The sequence below is a fragment of the Oryctolagus cuniculus genome, chromosome 11 (genome assembly GCF_051225735.1).
Source record: "Oryctolagus cuniculus isolate XC-2025 breed Fujian yellow rabbit chromosome 11, ASM5122573v1, whole genome shotgun sequence".
In the NCBI taxonomy this organism is placed as follows: Eukaryota; Metazoa; Chordata; class Mammalia; order Lagomorpha; family Leporidae; genus Oryctolagus; species Oryctolagus cuniculus.
Window position 1 is genome coordinate 104,970,768 of NC_142877.1, and position 9,775 is coordinate 104,980,542.

At 42.1% G+C, this 9,775-nt stretch overlaps 1 pseudogene; it reads right to left on the minus strand.

Moving 5' to 3' along the window:
- Window positions 1-820: 820 nt before the first annotated feature.
- On the minus strand, window positions 821-2,643 carry LOC127491065 (large ribosomal subunit protein eL8 pseudogene; annotated as a pseudogene).
- Between the last annotated feature and the right edge of the window lie 7,132 nt (window positions 2,644-9,775).

Consider the following 9,775-nt stretch of genomic DNA (forward strand, 5'->3'; position numbering starts at 1 on the left):
TGGTCAGGTATCTCTCATCTCTCAGCTACACTCAGTGGTGGTCTCAAAGGCGTCTTTGTGCCTTTCATGTCTTCAGTCTTTCCACAAGGCAGGTGCAGTGAGATTCTTAAACCATGGCTGCTCGACTTATTTTCTTCCTTCAAATTGTTTACCAAAAGAACGCTATGCTTCTCAGTGGATCAATCAATATTTTCCATTTTTGAGCAGCAGAGCAGCTTCTTCTCCCTTCTTTTATAAGCTCCTCGTCTCAGCGTGATTCTCAGCCACCTGATCTACCAGCTGCCTTTGCTTTACTCTGGATTTCTGCATCGGTTCCTTCCTGGGTCTGAAATGCCCACACTCTTTTCTCCACATGTAGAAATCCTTTGTATACCCAAAGACCAGTTCAAAGTCCACATTGTCCTGGGTGCATTTTCTGATTCCTCTTTTACCCCAGAGTTTGTACATACATCTGTGCAGGTTGTATGTTACGCAGCTCTGAGGAAGACATTCACAATAACTACCATGTCAGAGCTGCAAAAGGAATTACTTATAACAACTCCCCAGTTGTACGTAATTATTTTGTTCCTTATACTCCTCCAATTCAGTTTTGTATCCTACAAATATTTCTATAACCTCTAAAATATGTTAGGAATTGACTGACGACCACAAATAAAAAGATCAATATTATCAAGTTTTGGCCTTGAGAACCTTTTTTTTTTTAAACTTTTATTTAATAAAATAAATTTCCAAAGTACAGCTTTTGGATTACAGTTGCTTTCCCCCCCCCCATAACCTCCCTCCCACTTGCAACCATCCCATCTCCCACTCCCTCTCCCATCCCATTCACATCAAGATTCATTTTCAATTATCTTTATATACAGAAGGTCACTTTAGTATATACTAAGTAAAGATTTCAACAGTTTGCACCCACACAGAAACACAAAGTGTAAAGTACTTTTTGAGTACTAGTTATATCATTAATTCACATAGTACAACACATTAAGGACAGAGATCCTACATGAGGAGTAAGTGCACAGTGACTCCTGTTGTTGACTTAACAAATTGACACTCTTGTTTATGGCATCAGTAATCTCCTTAGGCTCTTGTCATGAGCTGCTAAGCGATGGAAGCCTTTTGAGTTATTTAGACAAGGTCATAGTCAAAGTGGAAGTTCTCTCCTCCCTTCAGAGAAAGGTACCTCCTTCTTTCCGCTGGGATCTCACTCACAGAAATCTTTCATTTAGGTCATTTTTTTTTCCCACAGTGTCTTGGCTTTCCAAGCCTGAAATACACTCATGGGCTTTTCAGCCAGATCCGAATGCCTTAAGGGTTGATTCTGAGAACCTTTTAAATTTAGAACAGACATATAATCAAATGTATGGTACAGAAATCTTTCACCTCTACTTTATCCTTTCTTTGTTCTTCACTGCAAGAGAGTTGGTTAGGAGCTCTATTTTAGTGCAAATTTCTTTCTTTTTTTTTTTTTTTGAGGAGAATCTTTATTATTGTGTACAGGGAATTCAACAGTGCACATCTATCTCAGCTTTGTGGCTAATTCTTTAGCCTTGGCCTTTTCCTTGGTAATGACAGTCACAGATTTAGGACCCGTAACGTCTCTCCAGTGGCGGCACACCTCATCATATCTTTTTTTAAAAAAGATTTATTTATTTATTTGAAAGTCCGAGTGTCACAGAGAGAGAAGTTGAGGCAGAGAGAGAGGAGAGAGAGGTCTTCCATCTGATAGTTCACTCCCCAGATGGCTGCAACGGTCGGAGCTGCGCCAATCTGAAGCCAGGAGCCAGGAGCTTCCTCTGGGTCTCCCACGTGGGTGCAGAGCCCAAGGACTTGGGCCATCTTCCACTGCTTTCTCAGGCATAGCAGAGAGCTGGATCAGAAGTGGAGCAGCCGGGTCTTGAACTGGCACCCATATGGGATGCTGGCACTGTAAGCAGCGGCTTTACCTGCTAGGCCACAGTGTCGGCCCTCATCATATCTATCTTTGTAGTTAGCCCTGATGGCTTCCACCAGCTTAGCCAGAGCTCCTCTGTCTTCTGAATTCACCTGTGTGGATGCGGCAGTGTGAAGTCTTCCCGTGGACCAGGTGCCCCAGGCAGGCCTTTACCTTGATGATGCAGTAAGGGATCCCCATTTTATAAAAAGGGCAGGCAAGAAGACAATCAACCCGGGGAATCCACATCTTGTGTAATCACCACCAGCTGGGCCTTCCTATTCTCCACCAAGGTAGCGACAGTGTTGACGCCTGCCCAGAGGACAGGTGATCTCTTGGTAGGGACGTCCCCTTTGCCAGCAGCTTTTTTCTCAGCCTGGACCAACAGCCTCGGCTTCTTCTCTTGTTTCATCTCTGGCCTGTTCTTGTGGGCCAGTTTCAGCAGTTGAGTAGCTGACTGGGGTCCGGGGCCCGGGTGAACTGGTTAATGGAAGGAGGTATCTTTAACTGCTTATACAGGATGGCCCTATGCCACTGTAGCCGGAAGTAGCGGGGCATTTGACAAAAGAGGAGAGGTCCCTCTTGGGCTGGATGTCCTGTCCAATGCCAAAGTTCATAGGCCTTTTCTCAAACAGAGGATTTATCACCTTCTTCACAACAGCAGGGGCCAGGGCCACCTCCTTCCTCTTGGCCTTCTTTCCTTTTGTCATCTTGGGAGGCTGGAGGAGAGAGCAGGGTAAAATTCTTAAAGGAAAAGTTCATGTCTTATTTATCACAGCTCACAATTAACACTAGCCTTTGTCCCACATAGGGGCTCAAATAATGGTTTTTAGATTGTGTCAAGTGTACCAATAGTAACAAGAGTATTTATTGGTTCTTTATATAGAACATTGCCAACCCATAATACTAGATGGGAAATATATACAGAGAGCTGTGGCAGAAATTTCTATGTTGTTCACACTAACTGGCACATTTCCTTTTCTTAGTGGGCACTCAGCTAGGTTACATTTCCCAGCCTTCCTTGAAGGTAGGTGTGACCAATGGCCAAAAGGATGTGTGCAGAAGTGATATGTACCTCCTGGCCTATCAAAACCTTTTGCTTAGTTTTTCACATGTTCTCTATTTTCATCCTGAAATCTAGTGGATAGAATTCTGAAGACCTAGAGGAAGTGGAACTCCAAGATGGAAAGGACCCAGGCCCCTGTGTTTCTATTTAGAGGATCAGTGGCTGGCCAAGGACACTCATATTACACTCTGAAATTTGGGGACTACTTATTACAGCTGTTAGTATACTTTGGATAATTCAAGTTGTAAGTTTAATGAAACCTTGCTAGATTGATCTTGATTAACTACCTGTTCTCTTTGCTCCCCCTTTTAAAAAGATTTATTTATTTATTTGAAAGGCCAAGTTACAGAAAGAAAGTTATTCTATCTGCTGGTTCACTCCCCAAATGGTTGCATCACCCAGGGCTGGGCCAGGATGAAGCCAGGAGCCAGGAGCTTCGTTTGGGTCTCCCACATAGGTGCAGGGGAACAAGGCCTTGGGCCTTTTGCTGCTGCTTTCTCAGGCCATTAGCAGGGAGCTGGATCAGAAGAGTTTGAGAAGCTGGCAGTGTAGGCCACAGTGGGTTTAACCTACTGTGCACCGGCCACAGTGAACTACTTTTCCAAAGGATGCCCAGTAAAAAAAAAAAAATTCAAAACTGCATCTATTATTCCATTTAAGTATGAGCATTCTCATTTCTATGATCAGAAAAAAAGGCTTTGTTCAATGTCCAATCTCTAAATTTTCTAGTCTTCAAAACATGTAATAATAATACCAAAAGAGGCTGGCGCCGTAGCTCACTAGGCTAATCCTCTGCCTACGGCACCAGCACCCTGGGTTCTAGTCCCGGTTGGGGGCACCGGTTCTGTCCCGGTTGCCCCTCTTCCAGGCCAGCTCTCTGCTGTGGCCCGGGAGGGCAGTGGAGGATGGCACAAGTGCTTGGGCCCTGCACCCCATGGGAGACCAGGAGAAGCACCTGGCTCCTGGCTTTGGATCGGCGCAGCGCGCTGGCTGTAGCAGCCACTTGGGGGTGAACCAACAGAAAAGGAAGACCTTTCTCTCTGTTTCTCTCTCTCTCTCACTGTCTAACTCTGCCTGTCAAAAAAAAAAAAAAAATACCAAAAGAGAGTCAATTTCCCTAAAATATGCTTTAATCTACTCACAGAAAACCCTTAGGGTATAGCTGAAAAGGTCTCAGGTTCCTGACTGCAGAGGCCATCATAACAGGGACACCTCCATTCAGGCCAGCTGCAAGTTGGGAAAAAATAGGGGGACTAGGTTTTGACATCCTTGGCGGCTGACAGTCGGTTTGCCACTAGTCAATGACCCCAGGATTTGTATTCGTATGACAACCTCACCACTTATTTTTTACGCTTCTACATTGTGAAATGGTTAATAACAGCCAATTTACCTGTTTAGATCCCCCCAAAAAGCCTCCAGAGGAGAATCAAGGCCACAAGCTGTAGAAGGCACAGCGTGCCCCTTTTTTCTTCTGTTTACTAAATACATATTTACCAAGCACCCGCCACGGATGCTTCTGTGAGTCTGTGTGGTGGGGGACGGCTTCAAACAAGCAATCAACAGAGCTGTTTCCAGGGAAGACTTTAGAACATTGGGATTTGGCAAAGCGACCCAGTCTGAAAGATTATATAGGGTAAAAAGTGCATTGACCATGGTAGGACAGGCTTGGGGTCAAATTCTTACTCTCTCACTTACTATGGTTTGAATCGGGTCCTTCACAAGTACCTAAATTCCATTTCCTTCTTTTGAGGATTGTTGACAGAATTAGGAAATTCTTTAGTATGGTGCTCAGAAAACAGTAGGTACTTAAACAGTGATAGCTATTCTTATATAGAGATAAGCACACATCCCCCCCCCCACACACACACATATATACACACACCATCACTAGTTGAATATATGAGAAAGGGAAAATAATTAGCATGAACAAGAAAAGATAGACAAGGGTCGGGGAGGAAATCACATTGGGTTGGAATGGAAAAAGTGGATCATTAATTTTTCCTAATCAAGGCTTCCTTTGAGAACATTTCTCATTTCTAATCTAACAGGGATGCCAGATCTAAATGTACAAGTCTCATGCAGGCATCACCAAAAAAGGATGAAGAGAGAAAGGAATTCATTGTTCCAGAAAAAAAGTTCCTAGAATGGATGAAAAAGGTCACATAAGGCACTGTTGACTCACAGACACACACTGTGTGTGTGTGTGTGTGTGTGTGTGTGAGAGAGAGAGAGAGAAAGAGAGAGAAATAAGCATGATACTCATATGAAACATAAATCATACAATTTGTTCATATTTTAGAAACAGATAAGATATAATTTCTAACACTACAGAGAACCAGAGTTAAGAGATCATTCTTTTTTTAAGTGTTATTTTAATAAGACTATTTTCTAAAGATTTATTATTTATTTATTTGAAAAACAGTTACAGAGAAAGAGAGAGAGACAGAATCTTCCATCCACTGGTTCATTCCCCAAATGGCCACAATGGCCGGGAATGTACCATGTCAAAGCCAGGAGCTTGGAGATTTTTGGGGGTTTCCCACACAGGTGCAGGGGCCCAAGTGCTTGGGCCATCTTCTGTTGCTTTCCCAGGCATATTATCAGTGATCTGGATAGGAGATGGAGTCTTTTTCCTTTTATTTATTTATTTATTTATTTATTTATTTTTGACAGGCAGAGTGGATAGTGAGAGAGAGAGACAAAGAGAAAGGTCTTCCTTTGCCGTTGGTTCACCCTCCAATGGCCGCCACAGCTGGCGCGCTGCGGCCGGCACACCACGCTGATCCGAAGGCAGGAGCCAGGTGCTTCTCTTGGTCTCCCATGGGGTGCAGGGCCCAAGGACTTGGGCCATCCTCCACTGCCTTCCCAGGCCACAGCAGAGAGCTGGCCTGGAAGAGGGGCAACCGGGACAGAATCCGGCACCCCGACCGGGACTAGAACCTGGTGTGCCGGCACCGCTAGGTGGAGGATTAGCCTATTGAGCTAATGGGCTATGAGCGCCGGCCGGAGGTGGAGTCTTGAACATGGTGCCCATAAGTGATACTGGTGTCACAGGCAGCAACTTAACCTGCTACGCTGTAACAGTGGCCCAAGAGATCTTTCAATCCAAATGAGTCTTTCACCAAAGGGCTAACAGATTCAGAGACGTGAAATGGCATCCGCAGTAGCTTAACCTGCTGTGACACAATGCCAGCCTTGGCTTCCATGCATTGACTGCCTGCCATGACAAGCACTTTTCCAAGTACTCTGTGAGTTAATTCCACAGTAGCCCTAGAAGATTGCAACAGCTATGCTTTGAATAGGTTTTGTTCTTGTGAAAACTCATGTTGAGGTTTAATTACCCAGTGTAACAGTGTTGAGGTGGTGGGCTATTTTTAAGATATGTTGAGGCCTCCAAGAGGCATTTGGGGTTATGAGGGATTCACCCTCTTACATATTTAATGTTTATCTTGAGAGACTGGGTTAGTTCCCTGAAGACTGCATTAGGACTCATGGGACTGGACCAGTTTCCATGAAAGCGAGTTGTTAGGTGGATTGCGGCTTTTCGGGATCTGCTCTCTACTTCTGCTCTCTTGCACACGTGTGCCTTTTGCATGCTTGCACTTCTCTGCCATGCTGCCGCCAGGGAGCCCTCATCAGATGCTGCTGCCAGGCTGTTGACACTTCCCAGCTACCAGACTCATGGACCAAATCAGCCACTTTTCATTATTGACTACCCAACAGATATTTTGGTTTAGCTACACAAAACGGACTAAGACAGGAAGCTTAAGCGACTGGTTCAAGATCACATAGGTAGTAACTAGTCAAGCAATCACTAGAATCAGACTGTTTGGTACCCAGTGCCAATGATCTTAATCACTGCGTTATACTACATGACTTTTTTCACTAAGAGAGGATACATATTATGGCAAGACTCTTTTAGTGACAGCTAGGATCATGGGAAACATAAATTACTTTGCCTACAGACACATCGGCTGAGAACACAAATGTTATTTTGTATATAACATTTACTTGAGTTCTTACTATAGGTCAGAGTACCATACCCAACACGTAATGCTCTCCAGGTAAAACAACAAGCATAATGTTGGCCCTTAGTCGGTTCTCCATATTGCAGGAAAATGATAAGCAATACAAATAAATAAGGCTTGAAAGAGCCTACAAATGATTGAAAATTTGAGGCTGCTCACCCAATATTGCTGGATCTACATTTGGACAGAAATCTATAAATTTTGCAAGGCTTGCTTTGCTTTATTTAACTACAGAAATAGCAAGGATCAATATAAACTTTCACATACCTGTTATAAAGAGAGTAATTTCTGTAAAATTATACATTGGCCATAACATTTACTGTGAAATATAATTTACCATCTGTTTGATTTCAGCCCATTGCAAAGCATTTTTTATTCTTTGAGAATAAAAAATAGACTAGAAAAATTCTCAGTTTCAAGTGAATTCTTTTTAAAAAGAATAAAACAGTAAAATCACAGAATTTCTCCATTCTCTTCCACCATATGGGTTTCTTTGAGGTTTAATAATATTATAAATAAAGCAACTTTGAGATAAAATACAAAACAGTGAACAACAATTTAGAAACATTGTGGAGAAGCAAGCATTATATCCCAGTGTTGCCAGGCTTTCAGTGTAAGACAGAAAACAGAACAAGGACTCTCATTTGTTCTATCAAGAAAGCATAAATATTGGCTTCGTATGAAGCCAACCTCTTGCAGCTGTACACCAGCTCTCAACTATTAAAAAGATTCTTAAATTCCCAGGGAAATAAAAATCAATTTCAGCCATATAAGTCTGTATATAAATTTATTGTGCTTCATTCCAAATATTTTCTCATCAAGGAGTTTGGAACAAAATTTTTTTGAAAGTCTCCAATTCACCTATTACACCATTATGAATACTTGAATGACTTCCAGTAACTGTGCTTTGAAACTTTCTATGTCTGTATAACATGCCAATGACAGCTCAGCATTAATGTCAATACATTTCATTATTTGGCAAGATAAACAGCCATAGTGACAGAGTGGAATTCTGATGGCTGTATTCTCATATTTCATACTAGATGGTTGCTCTTGCCTTTTCTTGCTCTCTTGGCAAGATATTCATTTCTTGAATTATATTAAAATCTGTTTTTATCTGTTAAAGCTTAGAATGAGCTAAGTGATTATTGTTTTAATCCCAAATCAATACTTGTACGTGGTTCTTGAAAGAATTCCAATCACTGTAGCGCTTGCTTATAGTTTAGATGGATAATAATGCTATTGCGTAGTTTGCCTTGGAGTTTTACATATCCTATTTGTAGAAATTTTTATTTTAAATTGTACTCTTTTTTAGATTTAGATTTTAGATTTATTATTACAGAGAGAGAGGCAAAGATAGAGGGAGAGATCTTCCATCCTTTGGTTCACTCCCAAATGCCCACAACAGCTAGGGCTGGGCCAAGTCAAAGTCGAGAACCAGAAACTCCATCCAGGTCTCCCAAGTGGGTGGTAGGGGCCCAAATATTTGCACCATCATCCACTGCCTTCCAAGGTGCATTAGAAGGAAGCTGGATTGGAAGCACAGAAGCCAGGACTCAAAACTGGCACTCCAATACGGGATGCTGGTGCTGGGAGCAGCGGCTTAGCCTGCTCTGCCACAATGTGGGTCCCAGTATAACGACTAGTGTTCACATTGTTCAGAGAAATAGATGTGATATTAAATTTTTTGGTTTTCAATGGAAAAGTGAAATGTTATATGTATTTGCTGAAGCCTGAAGAAATGGAGATGTATTTCAAAAACTTTGTGTGCATTAGAATCTCCTGGGGAACTAGTTACAACAGGTTGCAAGGTCCCATGAGGAAAGATTTGTATTCAGTAGGTTGGGTACAGTTTGGATCTTTGATTCCAATAAGTTCCCAGATGATGCTAATGTAATCAGTTCAAGCACTGGAATAGAATAGAATAGTTGGTAGCAAAGCTTAGGAGTATTGATTCAAATCTTCCTTTGCCATTTAAAGGCCTATAGATTTGGGGTAACTTTCTTAAACTATTTTTCAGCCTTTTCTTCCTCCTCTGCTCAGTAGGAGTTTGTAGTTACAATGCTGTCTATATAGCAATTGACATAGTGCAAGACACACACCTGGTAATAAATGGTAATCAAGGTTATTAGAAATGATATACCTCGGGTGATCACTGACATCATACATAAGAACGTTAATTGTTAAATCCACAGCAGGAGTCACTGTGCACTAACTCCCCATGAAGGACCTCTCTGTCCTCAAGAGTTGTATTATAATTATATCTAAGTGCTCGCAAAAGATATCATTCTTGGGTGCTTCTTTAAAGTTAATTAAGTTTCTAAAAAAAAAAAGGAATAAAATTAACTTCAAGATGCAATGACTTTGAAAAGTCCTTGTCTCAACTGTTGAGGAGTATTTTTGTGTGTGTGTGCAAATTGTTGAACTCTTAGTATAGAGTTGGTCATCTGTGTATAAGTTGATCGAAAATGGCTCTTAGTGGACAATGGGACTGAGAATGGGAGCGGGAGTAGGGAGAGGGTGGGAGAGTGGTTATGGTGGGAAGAATCACTATATTCCTAAAGTTGTACTTATGAAATGCATGAAGTTTGTATTCCTTAAATAAAAGGTTTCTTGGGGGGGGTGGAGAAGAAATGATGTAGTCCCCTTTCTTGGGGGGGGGGAAGAAATGATGTAGTCCCCTTTCTTGGGGGGGGAGAAATGATGTGGTCCCCTTTCTTGGGGGGGGGGGGAGAAATGATGTAGTCCCCC